The sequence below is a fragment of the Ictidomys tridecemlineatus genome, chromosome 4, assembly GCF_052094955.1.
Source record: "Ictidomys tridecemlineatus isolate mIctTri1 chromosome 4, mIctTri1.hap1, whole genome shotgun sequence".
Taxonomy (NCBI): domain Eukaryota; kingdom Metazoa; phylum Chordata; class Mammalia; order Rodentia; family Sciuridae; genus Ictidomys; species Ictidomys tridecemlineatus.
The window spans coordinates 147,129,500-147,145,386 of NC_135480.1; the positions used below are offsets into that span (position 1 = coordinate 147,129,500).

The 15,887-nt window shown below is 37.8% G+C and overlaps 1 long non-coding RNA gene across 1 annotated transcript in view; it reads right to left on the reverse strand.

Annotated features, from left to right (window-relative positions):
• Window positions 1-6,351: 6,351 nt before the first annotated feature.
• The window catches only part of LOC120889805 (uncharacterized), a 97,819-nt gene continuing 88,283 nt past the window's right edge, over window positions 6,352-15,887 (reverse strand). Inside the window, exons 2-5 of the long non-coding RNA XR_013438113.1 lie at window positions 9,594-9,737; window positions 9,174-9,295; window positions 8,399-8,537; window positions 6,352-7,051 (exon numbers count right to left, since the gene is read on the reverse strand). This is a non-coding gene — a long non-coding RNA (uncharacterized LOC120889805). The remainder of the gene's footprint in view (window positions 7,052-8,398; window positions 8,538-9,173; window positions 9,296-9,593; window positions 9,738-15,887) is intronic.

Genomic DNA, 15,887 nt, shown 5'->3' on the forward strand with positions numbered 1-15,887 from the left:
CACTATGACTATTGAATAAGCACTTCCAGGAAAAAAAAATTCTCTTACCTTGACTTAAAAGAGATTTCTCAGATGGTGGAGCTTGCCTGTAATCCCAGCAGCTGCCGGGGCGGTGGTGGTGTGGGGGTGGGCTGAAGCAGGAGGACAATGAGTTCAAAGCCAGTCTCAGCTACAGCAAGGCTCTAAGCAACTCAGTGACACCCTGTCTCTAAATAAAATACAAAAAAGGGTTGGGGGTGTAGCTCAGTGGTAGAGTGCCCCTGAGTTCAATCCCAGGTGCTTTGATTCTTTGCCTAATACAGTGCTATATCACCTGGCTTCTATCCCTACCACCTCCAAAAAAAGAGACCACTCAGTTTATTTTGTAATGATCCCTTCCTATGCCAAGAACAGATAGAGAATGAAGTGAGAACTAGGCAGCACTAACAGGTTCTCATAGCCCAGGAGGTATAAGAAGGGTTTCAGAACAGAGGGATAGGAGGAACAAAAGGCAAGCTTTATCACCTTACCATCTGGTCCTCTATTCATACCCCATCCTATAATAGCTAGAGATACTGACTGTGTGAATCTGTTTACCTAATGCCATGTAGTTAATTGAGCAAGAACTGGAATGAGAATTCAGATATCCTATTTCTGGCCACTGGCTCCTCACCAATAATGAACCTATATATACATTAGTAAAAGGTGAATGGTGACCAAAAAACTGGATCAGGGATCAAAGACATGATTTCCATTGAGAAAAGGATATACGAAGAATTTGTGAGGGCAATGAAATGTTCTTCCTGTATCTTGATTGGTGTACGTTGGTTATATTTATATACATATAGAGATTTGATGTATCAGCTGGGCACTTGAGTTTTATGCACTTTATGACATGCAAATTGCACTTCAGCAAAATTAGTTAATTTAAAAAAATGTGCTCTCCAGCTATAACTCTAACACTAATGAGCTGGGTGATCCTGGCCAACTCAATCCAAGTCAACTCTCTGGGATTTGACTATTTTGTCCTTATGGTGAAAGATTATAATCATACAAAGCCTAACATTCCTATTAGTTCAGCAATATAATAAGGTAACTCTTTCAATTCAGCCTCTATTTTATGCCCACTGGGTTCAGCCACAGGGGCAGAGAGACTGGCACACAATTTAGGGAGAGTGGAGAGTAACTTAATGGTACGTGCAGGGGACTCAGTGTCTTTATATTGCATTGCTAACTTTCCGGCCACACTTTAAAGAACACAATTGGTTTTCCACAGAGATCCAGTCATGCAACATGATTGAACCGTGGGATGAGGATGATCTGGCTCCAGAGAAGTTGTATCTGCTACCAGAGATAACAACTTTCACATGGAGAGTGGAGAAAATGTTTCCTGGACAATGGGAATGACTGACAGATATTAGATGGGAGGAAATTGAAGGCTCTGCCAAGTTTCATGATAAAATGTTATTTCTCACGGTAAGGTCAAGCTGTCTCTAGTGCAGCTACTGTTTTTAAAAGACAAAGGGAACAAGGCAGATGCAACAGAGTGCAGCAGACTTTGCAAAGAATGTGATCAAAGGCAACTTGTTTCATTTACAAATGCAAGTAGATGACTATTAGGGCAGTAAAAGTCATCAAGGACGAATGTGGAATTTGTTGATGAACCCAAAGTGGAGAAACATTAGTTAGGAAGTCTCTAAGGGTTTGAACCCAAAGCCCTTTGGATGTAAACTGCCCACCAGTGTTTGCAAGATCACACACGTGAAAGGAAGTTTAAATCAGACTTCCAAAGGAGAGGCATTATGCCAGCAGCTGGGCTTGGCATAATGAGTATTTCAAAAGGTGGAGTATATTTGCTCGCACTGAATCTTTTAGCTTCCAAAGACCAAGAACCTAAAAATGAAATCTAGCATGTACATATCATGGAATATCAGTACATATCAGTGATTTTATTATATAAATAGGACAGAAATAAAAGTCCTGCTTTAGTCCCAATTTGCATTCAAAAAATGAGTGAACCAGGCACAGTAGCACACGCCTGTAATCCCAGGGGTGTCCCTGAGTTCAATCTCTGGCAAACCCCACCCCCCCCTCAAAAAAGAGTAGCATCTGTTCTCATCTAAAATCTTTGAGGAATAACTGTGGGATTGTTAATTTTATGTTAATTTTGTATCAATTTGGCTAGGCCACAGATACCCAGATGATTAAATAAAGATTTTTCTGGATACGTGTAATAGGGTGTTTCTGAGAGAAATGAATATTTGAATCAAGAGACTGAGTAGAGTAGATTGCCCTTCCCAATATGGGGAGGGCAATCCAATTTATGAGAATGCTGAGTAAGGAAAAATTCCCTCTCTTTATCCATCTTCAGTCTGGGAAATCACAATGGTCTTCTCTTGCCTTTGGATTTGGACTTGGGCTAGACGTCATACTATCAGCTCCCTAGTCCTCAGGCCTCTGGATTCAGCTTGGATTACATTATAGGCTCTCCTGGGTCTCTACTTGCTGACTGAAGATATTGGACTTTTCATACTCCAGAATCGTGCAAGCCAATTCCTTATATTATCTATCTATCTATCTATCTATCTATCTATCTATCTATCTATCTATCTATCTATCTCTTCTATTAGTTCTATTTCTTTAGAAAGTGCCTCAGATGATTAATTGATTCATGTTAACATCATTCAACTTTTCAGGGATTAGATATGAAAATTTATATCTATTTAACATAGTCTTTGCTATTGAAGACTATTGAACATAGTCTTTGCTCCAGCAAATAGTCTTCTAGGAATTTATACTGCAGAAATACTTGGACATGGAGCAAAGTACCAGGCATAAGGGTCAGGACTGCTGTGTTGCACCTGCCAGGAGGCACCATTTCCATTAAGTCTATGTCAATGATGCCTCTGAAGCCTGATGAAGATGTTTGCTAATTGTTAAAAATGGCAAAGGACTCAGAACAATGCAAATCTCCACCACTAAAAGATGATTAAATAAGTCATGCCACATTAACATGATAGAGTTCTATAGGTATTATGCCTTTGTGTTTTTTTTTAAATGAGACAGATCTATATGATCTGATAAAAGGCCCAAGATAGGAAAAGGACAAGGACAGAACAGCAGAATCTCATTTGTGTTTATTTATGTATATGTATAACTCTGTGTGTGTGTGTGTGTGTGTGTGTGTAAATGTTCTAGAAGGACACATAATTTGTAAATAGTAGTGGGAATGGTAGAGTAACAAGAACTTCTACTTTTTGTTGTATACACTTTTAAAAAATGTTTGATTCCCCCCACATGACCAAGTATTATTTCTGTAATAAAAAGAAATCTAGACTAATAAAAAGTTCACCTGTTCATGCAATAAGTATCACATACCAAGTAATGTGCTAAATATCTTTACAAGATATTTAATGAAGTGCTCACTGTCAAGTCAAATTCTCTAGTTTGTTAGTGGAATTGTTGGTAGCATAATTGTCATTGATGCTACAGGTTATGAAATATTACCTACTTCATTCCTCAAACATATTTTTGTGTCTCTATCATGTGCCAAAATTCTTCTAGGTTCTAGGGATATATCACTAACCAAAAGAAAGCCTTGGCTTTGAAGTCCTTATAGTCTACTCATTCAAATAGGAAATTTTCCACTCTGTGAATCCCATTCATGTGGTCCTGATACACTTCATGCAGTAAAATAGTCATTCTAAAATGTTTCTGCAGGAAAAGACACTCCTGTGTAGGTTACACTCTGACATTCACATAGACTATCCAATAAAGTGAACAGATGAAATTGGCATGGAAAATACTCCTGCTATCATTTGGATATGGTTGAGTGTGTCCCCTAAAGGTTCATGTGCTGGAAGTTTGGTCTCCAGTGTAGCAGTGTTGAGATAATGGAAACTTTAAGAAGTGGGGCCTAGTACATGTAAATAGGTCCTAGGGGACCACCCCTGAGAAGGATTAATGCTGTCTTTGGGAGTGAATTAGCACTATCAAGAGCTGGTTGTTATAAAGTGAGGCCACCCCATGCACTTGGCCCTTCTGTGTGTAGCCATTTATTTCCCTTTCTGCTTTTCCACCATGTTGTGATGTAGTCAGAGAGCCCTTGCTAGGATGCCAGTGCCATGTTCTTAAACTTCCAGGACTTTGAGCTAAAAAAAAAAAAAAAAATCCTATTTTCTTTATCAGTACCCATATTATAGCAACACAAAACAGACTAATACCCTCCTCTAATATATAACATTTTAGTAACAGTCATCTAAAACTCAATGTGGTCAATCTGCACGGCTGCTGCTTCCACTTCTCCACTCCGAACCCTCTAGCCTGGCTATGGTTCAAAGGATAGCTGGGTCCCTTAGTCCTTAGTATTCCTTACTAGTGCTGTCCTTGACATTCCCAACTGGTCCAACTATGGCAGTCTGTAAAGACAGACATTTGTATATTTCATGAAAGGAAGGTTATATTACCTCATTTTGGTCTGTTGAAAGTGGCTCCTTCCAATTAAGTCAATTGCTACAGTTTTTGTGGTATGCCAAGAAATGGCTGTGAACACACAGAGACAAATACATGTAGATCTTCCAGTGAACTCCTGTTTCACAACCCCTTCCTGGCTCCATTGCTACAATGGCTGGAGCTGGTTCTTGGCTCATCAGACCTTTTCTCTTTCCTTTTTTGCTTTGACCTGTGGATTCACCCAAACTACTTTTGGAATTGCTGCCAGTTAGAAACAGTTGCTTTTCTTTTCTTTCTCCATGGCAAACAGCTGGACAGACAAACTCCTGATTGTTATTTCTTTTTTTAAAATTTTTTATTTGTTTTAATTAGCTATACATGACAGTAGAATGCACTTATATACTTTGATATATCATACATAGATGGGATATAATTTCTCATTTTTCTGAGTATACATGTTGTAGAATCACATTGGTCATGCAGTCACATACATACATGAAATAATAATGTCTGTTCATTCTACTAGCTTTCTTATTCCCCACATCTGATTGTTATTTCTATTGTAATGAAACTCCAGGCTAAAATCTTTCTGGATAACACCTTCGAGTAGTTGTGGTTCACCTTTTACCACTTTAAAATGATTCCTTCTCGTCTGTGGAGTCTTCTGATCTGTGTCAGGGGCAACAGACCCAATAAATGTTTTATTTAACATTTCGTAGAAAGAACTCAGGAATACTTAGTACTCACGAGATCCAAGACAGATTTTGATTTAATTTTAGAACTAAAATATATTTAAAATGGTAGAGTTGCCTGCTTTGGCTCTTAGGAGTACAATAAGCAGACATTGATTTCTGCTGAAGTTAACATCAAGAATTATTGAACTGAGAGGTACACACTGCCCTGGTCTCCACTTTAGTCAATATTTACCTTGAAAAATAATTAATCTTGATGTTAAGTAAAATCAGACATCAATATATGTATTCTTTATTTGTTCCATGCTGAGATGAATGTTGAATATATATACATATGTTTGATTTATGTATTTATTTATATTTATATATCATATATACCTTTGTTTTATGTATTTATAAGTTATTCATTTATATACACATAAATTTATTTACATATAATGTATTTTAAGCATCTTAAAGGAATATCAGGATTTGTAAAATTTTTTTTTCTTTTTTTTTTATTGTTGGTTGTTCAAAACATTACATAGTTCTCGACATATCGTATTTCACACTTTGATTCAAGTGGGTTATGAACTCCCATTTTTACCCCGTATACAAATTGCAGAATCACATCAATTTACAAAACTTGAAGCCCACCTATGACATTCCCTTTCTAGTGAATTCATCACTTCCCTCTGCTGTCTATACTCCAGAAGGGCACTTGCTTTATGCAAAATGTGCTGTTGACTCCTGAGGCAGCAGCAAGCTTAGAAAGACTAAAAGCATCACCTAATCGACTGACCCACCTCTGGCTTTTATACCGTTTAACATCAGAGCACTCTGTGTCTCAGGATGACCTCGTGTGTTAACAGGAGCCACGACAAAGGAGCACGTGACTAGCTGCACTGGGCTGTTATTAGAACAGGATCCATCCCAGAGAGCTCATCATGCTCTCAGCCAAACTCCACCTCATCCTGCACCTGGAAAATCCAAACCCACCAGCTCAGACAGCTGTGATTGATGGTCGAGAATGCTAATAGAAATATTATTAGTAATACAAAAATTGCTGTAATTCAAATAATAACTGGTGGCACACCTTAGGCCCTTTGCATTTACCATACCAGTTTATTCTTCATCTTCACTCCTGGGGGTTGATATTATTGGCTCTATCTTATAATCGAAAAAAAAACCAAAGTTGAGGGATGTTAAGTCCTTTGCTCAGGACCACACAGGTATCACGTGTCAGAGCTGGGATTTGAATCAATGCCTGTTTTATTTCAAAACCAAGGTTGTTAAAATTGGGTTATGTTGACTTTTACTGACACAGAAAGCTATGCTGAAGCACAGATGCTATGAAGAGTTCTGTAAAAGGCCATCTTAACTTGTTTGAGGAAAGGCTCTACAGAGGCAGATGAGCTGACTGACTGTTATGGAGGCACAAGGCAAGAAGAAATACAGGAACTTCTGATGGCCAATCTCTAAATGCCTCGACCTTATGTTGTCCCAATGCCTTTATCCTAGTTTTGATATTTTCTTTCTGATGGAGGTCTCACTTTACAATGTCAATCAAGAGCCAAGTGAAACTCAGCACAGTTGTTAAATGTTGAAGAACATCTTCAGTACCTGCCTTAGGGCTGAAGTACTCACTCCTGAGCTGCTACTACTGACAGAACCCAACTCTCTTTATCTTTGGGAATTGCTCTCTGCAAAAGAGAGCATTGTCACCCCACCCTTTGGGAGCCCTCAAATAGTTACCAGTGGGTGCAGCAAAGCAGCAAGACCTGACCCCTCTGACTTAAGAAAGAACTTCTCTGATGGACAGGTCATCCTAGTTCCAGTATTTTCTTGGCATCCGCTGAAACCTCTCTTGCAACTTCATCACAGTTCAACAACTCCTGACCAATCCTGCTTCCCTCACTCCTTCAGCACCCAATCTTAGGGAAGCCAACCTAAGAAAAGAACCGTTCTCATAAACAAATCGACTTTAGGATGGGTCCCTTTCCCTTTCACTTTCTAATGTTGGCAAGATTCTACAGGGAAGGAGATTTAGATTTACAAGGCTGGGCTAAGCTCAATGCTGGGATAGATTTTAAGTAGAAACCCAAGCTTCCAGATCCTCACATTCCTATCCTAGCTACTCCATAAGCTGTCCAGGCTTGACCTTGTTCTGAACCTGCAAACATAATGGGAAGAGTTGGCATCCAAAATCAGTGAAGGCTCCTTACCACATTTCCTGACCTTGCCGTAACATGATGATTTTATTACATCTTAAAACCCTAAATTCGGTTACACATCAGTAGAAAATCTACAGCCTAATTTGAAGTTCCTTTCCTGATGGTAAAGGGAAGATTCTTATACTCTTTGAAGTTTTTATTTTGTTTTTGCAAGTTTGGAATGTTATCACTCTTTTCCCCATCCAAAAGAAATAAAATGTGCAAGCAGTTTAATGAGAAAAATCTAAGTGAAATTCCAATGATCAACTGATATCCTCTTGTCTAGCTTATAAAGCACAAGCAAGCAAGAGATGAATGGTCACTGAAGGGGAATACATTTACTTACACAATATCAAATCACTAAAGGGTGCCCATCGGTTCCCCCTCTAATGCTATACATGCCTTGAGAGGCAACTGTTAAAACCTAAGACAGGCCATTTTTTTTTTTTATAAATGTACTCTCTTTTCCCCAAAACCAGCGCAAGGGGAGAGGGAGCTAAATGTGTGTTTGCTATGGATTTTTTCTTTTTTCTTTTTCTTTTTTCCCTTTCTTTTGAAAGGCTATTCTTTCAGCTAGGAAAAAAGGAAACCCTAATTTTTCTGCTGACTGGCTTGTGCACAACTGGAAATTATCAAAGAAATTGCTGCATCATTGATGTAGTAAGAAAACAGGAAGACAATTTTCATCCCCCAAATGAGCCCTCTCAGCTGAGGCTCCCTTTGGAGTTGATGACCACATGCTTTCCATCTCGGCATGGGGCCAGTCTTATTAAAATCCTATAGCAGCAGCTTATTTTTCAAACACTCAAAAACAGAGATTTTATGATGGATTTCCCTCAAAGTTGCTCATGGTCATGTGTTTGCCACCATCAGCGACTCCAACGGGAGAAGGATCTTACCTCATAGAGGCAATATCTGGGCATTATTCTTGTTATCAAAAACATGTTGGGGCTCCTAAGTAATGCTCAAAGATGAGAATGGGATAGTAATTGCATATAACCTATGCACATCCTTCTCTACTTTAAATTATCATTACTTATAATACCTAATATAAAGTAAATATAATGTAAATAATTATTATACCATGTTGTTTAGAAAATAGTGACAGGAAAACAAGTCCGTACGCTTTCAGTTCAGATGGTATCTTGTTTTCAAATATTTCAGATCTGTGGATGGTTGAATTCACAGATGTGGAGCCCATGGCAATGGAGGGATAACTGTACTGGTAATTCAGAAATGGAAGAAAGAGAGAAAGTGAAAAGAGAGAAAAGGAAAATAGAGGACAAATGAGAGGAAAGAAGTAGGCATCAATACATTATTTATCCTATAAATTAGAAATCTGTCTTAATCCCAAGAGACAGTCATGATCTAGGAAACAACCAAGACTACAAGGGATCAGTAATCAACAATCATTAATAACCAAACTTGGCTTTAGGTAACTTGGTTATTTAAACACAAGGAAACTGGGAAATGTTAAGGCACAAATGATCAAAATTAATTTAGTTTAAAAAATAAAGTCATTAAACTTCCTCAAACATATTTAAGGTATTTATAAATTAAACACAGATTTTGGAATAGAAAGTGTATATGCATTGCAGTGCTAAGAGTCCTAAGACATGTTTCCTAGTATCTGAGTGGTTAACATTGAAAGGAACCTTAACCATTAGCTTCTTCTGCCTTGTTTAATCCAGAACTGAATTCTCTTCACCTCTATCACATCCTTAACAAATGGGCACTCAGCAACATTTCTAAGGATAATGGTTTTCTATTCTTATCTTAGTTCTACCCAAAGAAATGTCCTTTAATTCTTCTGTTTGGAAAATACATATAGGTAAATACATAACCATCATTCACTAACCTGAAGTACCAGTTTAGTACTGGATGCAGTGAGGTCAATAAATTGGGTTACAACTACTTGCCGTAACTCTTCATGCTAGGTTCCAGCAGTATTCCCAATTATGAGAGAGCAGGACAGGACCCCTAGTTCAATATTACAAAAAGAGCATTTTAGAGTCCACAACCCTTGGCCTCAACTTACCTTTGGTGACCTTGGTTCAACAATAGGCTGCATAGAATCCCTACAGAGACTTATCAATTAACTATTAAAAATAAACATCATTTATGTAAAATGAATGGCCAAGTTATAAAATATGCCTTTCTAGATTAAATTTGGCTGAAACCTGCTTGGAATATTTAAAGCTGTCATTTTAAGGGTAGAAACACTTGATCAATCTTGTTTGATCTTAAGACATTTCTGAATCTACTAAAGAACTCTTACCAAACAGGACAGTCAGTCATATCCCAATTCTCTGTCTTCCTTTGTTCCCACTGCAAATTTCTTCTTCAGAGATAGTGTCTGGTGTATCTTGGGTAAGCACAAGTCTCAGACCATGACGTTTGGCCATTTAAACTGTGAACAGTTCTATTAAAAGAAAATTGGTTAAATTGCTTAAATAAATTGTAGTATTTTCAGTAGAGAAACTGTATGCTAATAATTAAAATGATATTATAAATGATATTTACAATATGTAAATAAAATTAGATTACAAAATAATAACCATAGTGCAGTATTTCTTCATTTCTATATTAAAAACGTGTGTTTATGCAAAGAAAAATATCTCACATATTATGTTCCAAAATGTTAATACTTTAACATTGATTATTTTCAAAAGATGAAATCATGGAATTGTTTCATTTTCTTTTATATTTTTTTTCTATTATACTCCACTCATATTTTATGTCTTTATGCTGATATGTACTGCTTTGAAAATAATAAAAAAGAATGTAAGGGGATTTCCATTTTGGAGAAAAAGAAATGGGATATCTTTAAGTTATGAAGAAATTCCATGCTTTTTCAAGACAGTGTCTTTACAAGAGCAATTTCCCTCTTTAGAGGGTCCTGTATTGGGTTTGTCTTTCCCAATCAGTATCACCAAACAGCAGTTCTGGTCTTCACAGAGAAGCTGCTAAATGTTATGGGTGGGGAGGGGCAGGTGTTGGAATAGAGAGGAGATGGCATAAGCCTATGAGAAATATCATATGCTGAATGAGAAAGAATACATCAAACATACTGAAAAACCTCATGTTGCATTTTATCACCCTGACTCATTCACATGGTTGGACACAATTTAAGACTCCAGAAAAAAGTATCATAGATGACTACCCACTTGTGGTGTTAAGAAGCCCTGTTCCAAATGACCCCACTCCATCAACTACCAAAGCATTTTTTTTCCTCACCATATAGTGAAAAATTTTCACATTATACTTCCTTTATTAAGTAATTAAAATGTCACCATTCAGTTGGGCTATCAAAATCTTTTAAAATGCAATATTCCCCCATCCCTACCCTACGGGGTCAAGAAGTTAGAGCATGTGGTGGGTGTTCCTATGCTCAGACATTGGAGTTTATTAAAATTAATTTAACCAAACTTCTTTGTTTCAAACTCAGATTCTAAGTTTGGGCACCCTGAAAACAGAAAAATAAAGGGCTCAAGAAGGCAGGAAAGAACATGAAAGGGGCAACAGGATGAGTAAAGACCAACCCCACAATTCTCCACGGGTCTATCTGTTCTCAAAGGTGTATTTAAACCAACCAGAACAAATCAAGTCACCTGAGTCTTTTCAATAGATTTTTCTTTGATCATATTTCCATCCTAAATGATTGTTTTCAAATAATTTCGAATAGTAAAGAAAAAATACTGAGTTTCTTGATTGCCAAAGACTAAGTACTTTAAAGTGAATCTAATGAAAAGAGATGGGGAAAAAAAATCGCAACCTTTTCTTGAGATTGGAGGGAAAAGGGTCCATACCATGCCAAATCATTAGTTTAACTAGGTTTTTCCTGCCTAAGATGACCCATAGCTTGGGTGTCATTAAGACACAGCCTCTCTGTTTCTTCCCTTACTCAGAAAAGGAACGTTCCATTCCACGCAATTCATGAATTTTAAAAACCATGAACCTTCCTTCACATTCCAGAGCAACACAAACGTTTTCCTGTAAGAGAGCTGTTTTGAGCATAAATGCTCAAGTGATTGCGATGGTGACGGGGAGAGGCCTTTCAGACTAAGCCTTTGTTCTGAGCTGGCTGGAGGCTCCAGGCCTAGGACTGCCACTAGCGTCTGGACATATGGCTGGGCACAGAGAGCAGGGGCTGAATTTACCAACCACCAACTGCCATAATGGCCTTGTCCCTGGAAAATGGCCAAAATGTTGAGCCAACTGCCAGTGCCACCATGTTGTCATTAGACAATGGGCCAACAGAAAATTATATGGCCATGGAAGACCACTAGCTTCCTCTAGTGGTGGAGCACAGTGGCTAATTTCTTGCCACTTTGCATCAGAAAGACATCCCTGAATTCCATGAACAAAAGGAAGGCACCTCCTAAAACAATCCTGTCCCGGTTTTAGAGTAGTGAACTTTCTCTACACCTTTCCAGGGAGCTAATATTTATAGACTCCTAATTTTAATGATAAAACTTGTCACCGAAACTCATGAGGCTCTCCAATGATTCTCCAATGCCCTTGAAATTAATTCTCAAAATCATTCCATGGCTTATGAGCCCCTGATTATATATTCCCCAGTCTACCTCTACAGCTGCACTAATTGCCACTCTCCCCCTCACTTTACATGTCTTAAACACTTTCCCTTCAGTATTTGCACACTCACTCGCTCCCTTAGTTTGAAATGATTGTTACTTCCCTTCTCTGTTTTCTCCCTCTCATTTGGGTAAGTCTTATGCATCCTTTAGGATTTAAATTAGATACTACCACCACAGAGGTCTTGCTTGATCCCCCAAACTAGCCCTCCTCCTTTGTCCTGTTTTAGCACCCTGAATTTTCTTACCTAATTATTCATAACATTCAATTAAAACTGCTTAATGTGAATATTTCCCATAAAAAAATTCTCGTTGAATGCAGATATTATGGCTATCATTCACTTCTTTATCCTCTGCACACAACACAGGGATAGCAGATGTTTATTCAGAGGATGCATTTAAAGAAGTAGCAAATTCTAAAATAATAAAAAAGTGACATTTATTCTATGTGAAATATAGGCCAGGTATTAGGCTAGGTCCTGGTACATCCGTTATTTCATCTTCATTCAATACAATGAAGGGAAATTTTATTCTCTTCAATTTGTAGTGAGGAAAGTGAAGTTCAAAGACATTTTGAATTAACAACGAAGTATAATTTCAAAAGTCCATGGACTTTGACTGGATGATGAGGTAGCACAAGTTAACTATTGTCAATTCTTGCTTATTCATGTCAATGAAGGCATCACATGATGTGGCTATTCTGAGTGAATCATCATAAAATAATTCATGTCAGATTTTAGGTAATGTTTTTTATTCTTACACTTGAAATTTTTTTATGTTCTTGATTGTCTCCAATGAAAATAACTTAAGTCATCCTGGAAAGTTCTTATTAGTGAGCTTTTCCAGCCAGAAGACAACAGAACATCACGAGGTGGAGAACAGAGAGAGGTCTGGGTAAAGAGTGCAGAAGACCTATTCTTTAGGCAAGCACTAAGGAGTGGTCCAAACCAGATGGATGACTTTGGTAAAGCCACTTCATGCCTCAGAACCTTATTTCTTCATCTTCAGGAAAAGAGGAGGAAAGCATGGACTAGACAGGATCTGAAGGACCCCTCTAGATCTCAAATTCTATTGTTCTAATTCAAAGAGTCTCCACGAACTTCCTGGTTTATACTTGAAGCAAGGTGATGATTTTGATCTGTATTAAAATCTCTTCAAAGCTTTTCATTTAGAATAATTAAAATTTTGTTTGTGTTAGCCAAGAGCCTAATTAAACAGAACAAATAATACCCAAAAGTATGTTGTTTTCTTTTTTACTAAAAATTCTCTTTACTTTTCTATTTCTAAATGTAGAGAACCAGGCTCAGGATTCCAATCAGATCCCAAATGTTGCTTACATGTTTTCTTGTTTTGAATCTCTTTGGAAATCAGATTCATCTTAGAATTTTCATAAGTTAAGAGTCTCTATGGGCTGGGGTTGTGGCTCAGTGGTAGAGTGCTTGCCTAGCACTTGTGAAGCACTGAGTTCAACCCTCAGCATCACATAAAAAATAAATAAATAAAATAAAGTTTAAGAAAAGGGTCTCTAGTACTTCACCCACTAGAACTTGAGGTCCTTCCACTTTAATAATGCCTTATGGATTGTTCAACTACCCTTCTAGGTGTTCTAAGAAAGTATCCTCCAAAACATTATAAGAGCCCCAGGAAGGGAAGATATATTCCCCACATGATTGTTTTGTGCAACAACTGGCATGCAGCACCCAGTCTGTTCTCTGACCTTGAAGAAAAATACTTAACTTTCCTAGGCCTCTCATCTGTAAAGTGAAAACAATAATATCAATTGTAGTGCTGTAGGAAGAGTTGATTGCAAAATGTCTGCAAAAGCACTGCTCAGAGGCGGGTCTTTGTTATGTTGCTTCTGGGATTTCTACCTACAGGTTTTACCATCAGCTCATACATGTCTTCAGTGAGTATGGCAGAATATAAAGAACATTTGCCTTAGAACCAGAAGACCCAGGGGTAGTCCTGGTACTGATAGACCCTAACTGCAAGGTCTTTAGAAGCAGATATCTTTCTTTTTTTTTTTTGTCTTTTTTTTATTAGCAGATGTCCTTCTTAATCCTCCATTTCTCACCTGCACATAGAGGAATACAATATAATAATTGCATATGTATATAGCAATTATTATATACATTATATATAATTTAAATGTATAATTTAAATATAAAACATATAGTAATTATTACATATTATATCCACCTACTGATTCAGTGAATGCTCAGGACAAATCCTCACTGTCAGGGACAGGAGGGATTTAAGTGGTTGTAGTGCACTGTCTAGAACTAGGCATTGCTGAGTCAGACCCTCTTGAGTTGTCCCCCAGATCGACCCCAATTTTTCTACTAGATGCTTCCTCAGTCCTAAGCCCAGGCCCCTCCTCTTCATGTATGATAATTCTTTCCCTCAAGTTTCTTGTGTGTGTCCTATGTTCTGGACACTCCTCTAGCCAGGAGTTGAAGTTCTGCTCAAAAATCCTGACCCAACAGTTCTAATGCTTTTCCCCTCCTGGACTTGCCTGTGGAGACCCCTACCACTCCCAAGGTGTGCCCCTTTTTGCTCATCTTTCATAAGGACCTGCTATATTCTGCTATTGTTATAGCCTTCCAACTCACCTCTGCCCATTGCTTCATCTCTCCCACTGCCCACTACTATACTTTGGCTAAAGTCATCTTTCCAAAACAGAAATCAGACTATGTTACCTCTCTCAAGGTTTTTCAGAGGTTCTCCATCTCCTACAAAATGAATTTTGAATCCTTTGTCTGGCTTAAGTTCCCATAAGGATTCAGCCCTTCACTTTAAAGATACAGGGCCTATGTAAATCCTCTGTTTAACACATAGTAAATGCATGCAGAACTGAACTGTTTCCTCCTGTCACCTCTGCCTTGGATGCCAGCTCTGCCTGTTTATGCCTTCTCTGGCCATTATTGTACCTAAGTCTTTTTCAGTCCCCTTCAGGTCCAGCCTCTATAGATAGACCTGGTTCTGGGCTTTGTCCATTTCCCTCCTGTGAGATCCCTGATATTTTGAAGATGTGACTCTGTACTGTTTGATCAATTCTGCTTGCACTGTGAAGAGAGGCTAAAGTGTGCTGAGGGAGGAGAGATTAACCTAGAAAGAATTCACAAGGGAAGAGACTTAACCAGCTTCACAGACATACCAATTGCAATTGCACACAGCCCTGCACTCAGAAGTGTGCTAGATTGAATGTTCTGCTGTTGTTATCTTGAAATTTCTAATAGCGTTTTGAATTTTTATTATGTAAGTTGCATTTATCATATTTGTTTATATTTTCTATATTTTGTGATGCTTTGACATCTTGAGGCCTTGTGAGCCAGGGGCTGTCCTTTCTGTAGTTAGCTAATTCCCAGATTCAGCAAACAACTTGTCTATGAGCATGCCTTTGTTCTGCAATCCAGCCAATCCAGAGCCAATGCTCCAAATCACCTCCCATTTGGTTTTTTTTTTTTTTTTTTTTTTTTTTTTTGCACTTTGGGAGGCAATATTTGTCTGCCTTAACCATCCCAGGAACAAGTATTGGACAACTAGGGAATATCCTTATAGCTCAGGGCCCACCAAAACAATTAAAATTATATAATTGTAGGTAAACTCAGCTTCTAGTCCTGCCTTTCTAGTTCCTTCTCTTGAAAACCACCATAAAGCCTCTGTCTCATGAATCCCCTCACTCTTTCTGCCTTTTGACCTTGGTTAATTATATTTTTGAAAAACATAAAGAGAGTGCATGTTATATATTCTCACCACAAAAATGCATTTGTTAGCTAGGCTTAAACATTCCATAATTTGTACAGACTTCAAAGCATCATGATATACACAATAAAATCATATAATGTTATCTAACAAGGAAAAATGTTTTTAATTCAAATATTAAAAATTATGGCATTATACATTGAAAAGATGAATGGCAAAATCTGTGCTAATAATTCAAAATTTTACTGAGAATGGTCCATAGCAAATTTTAT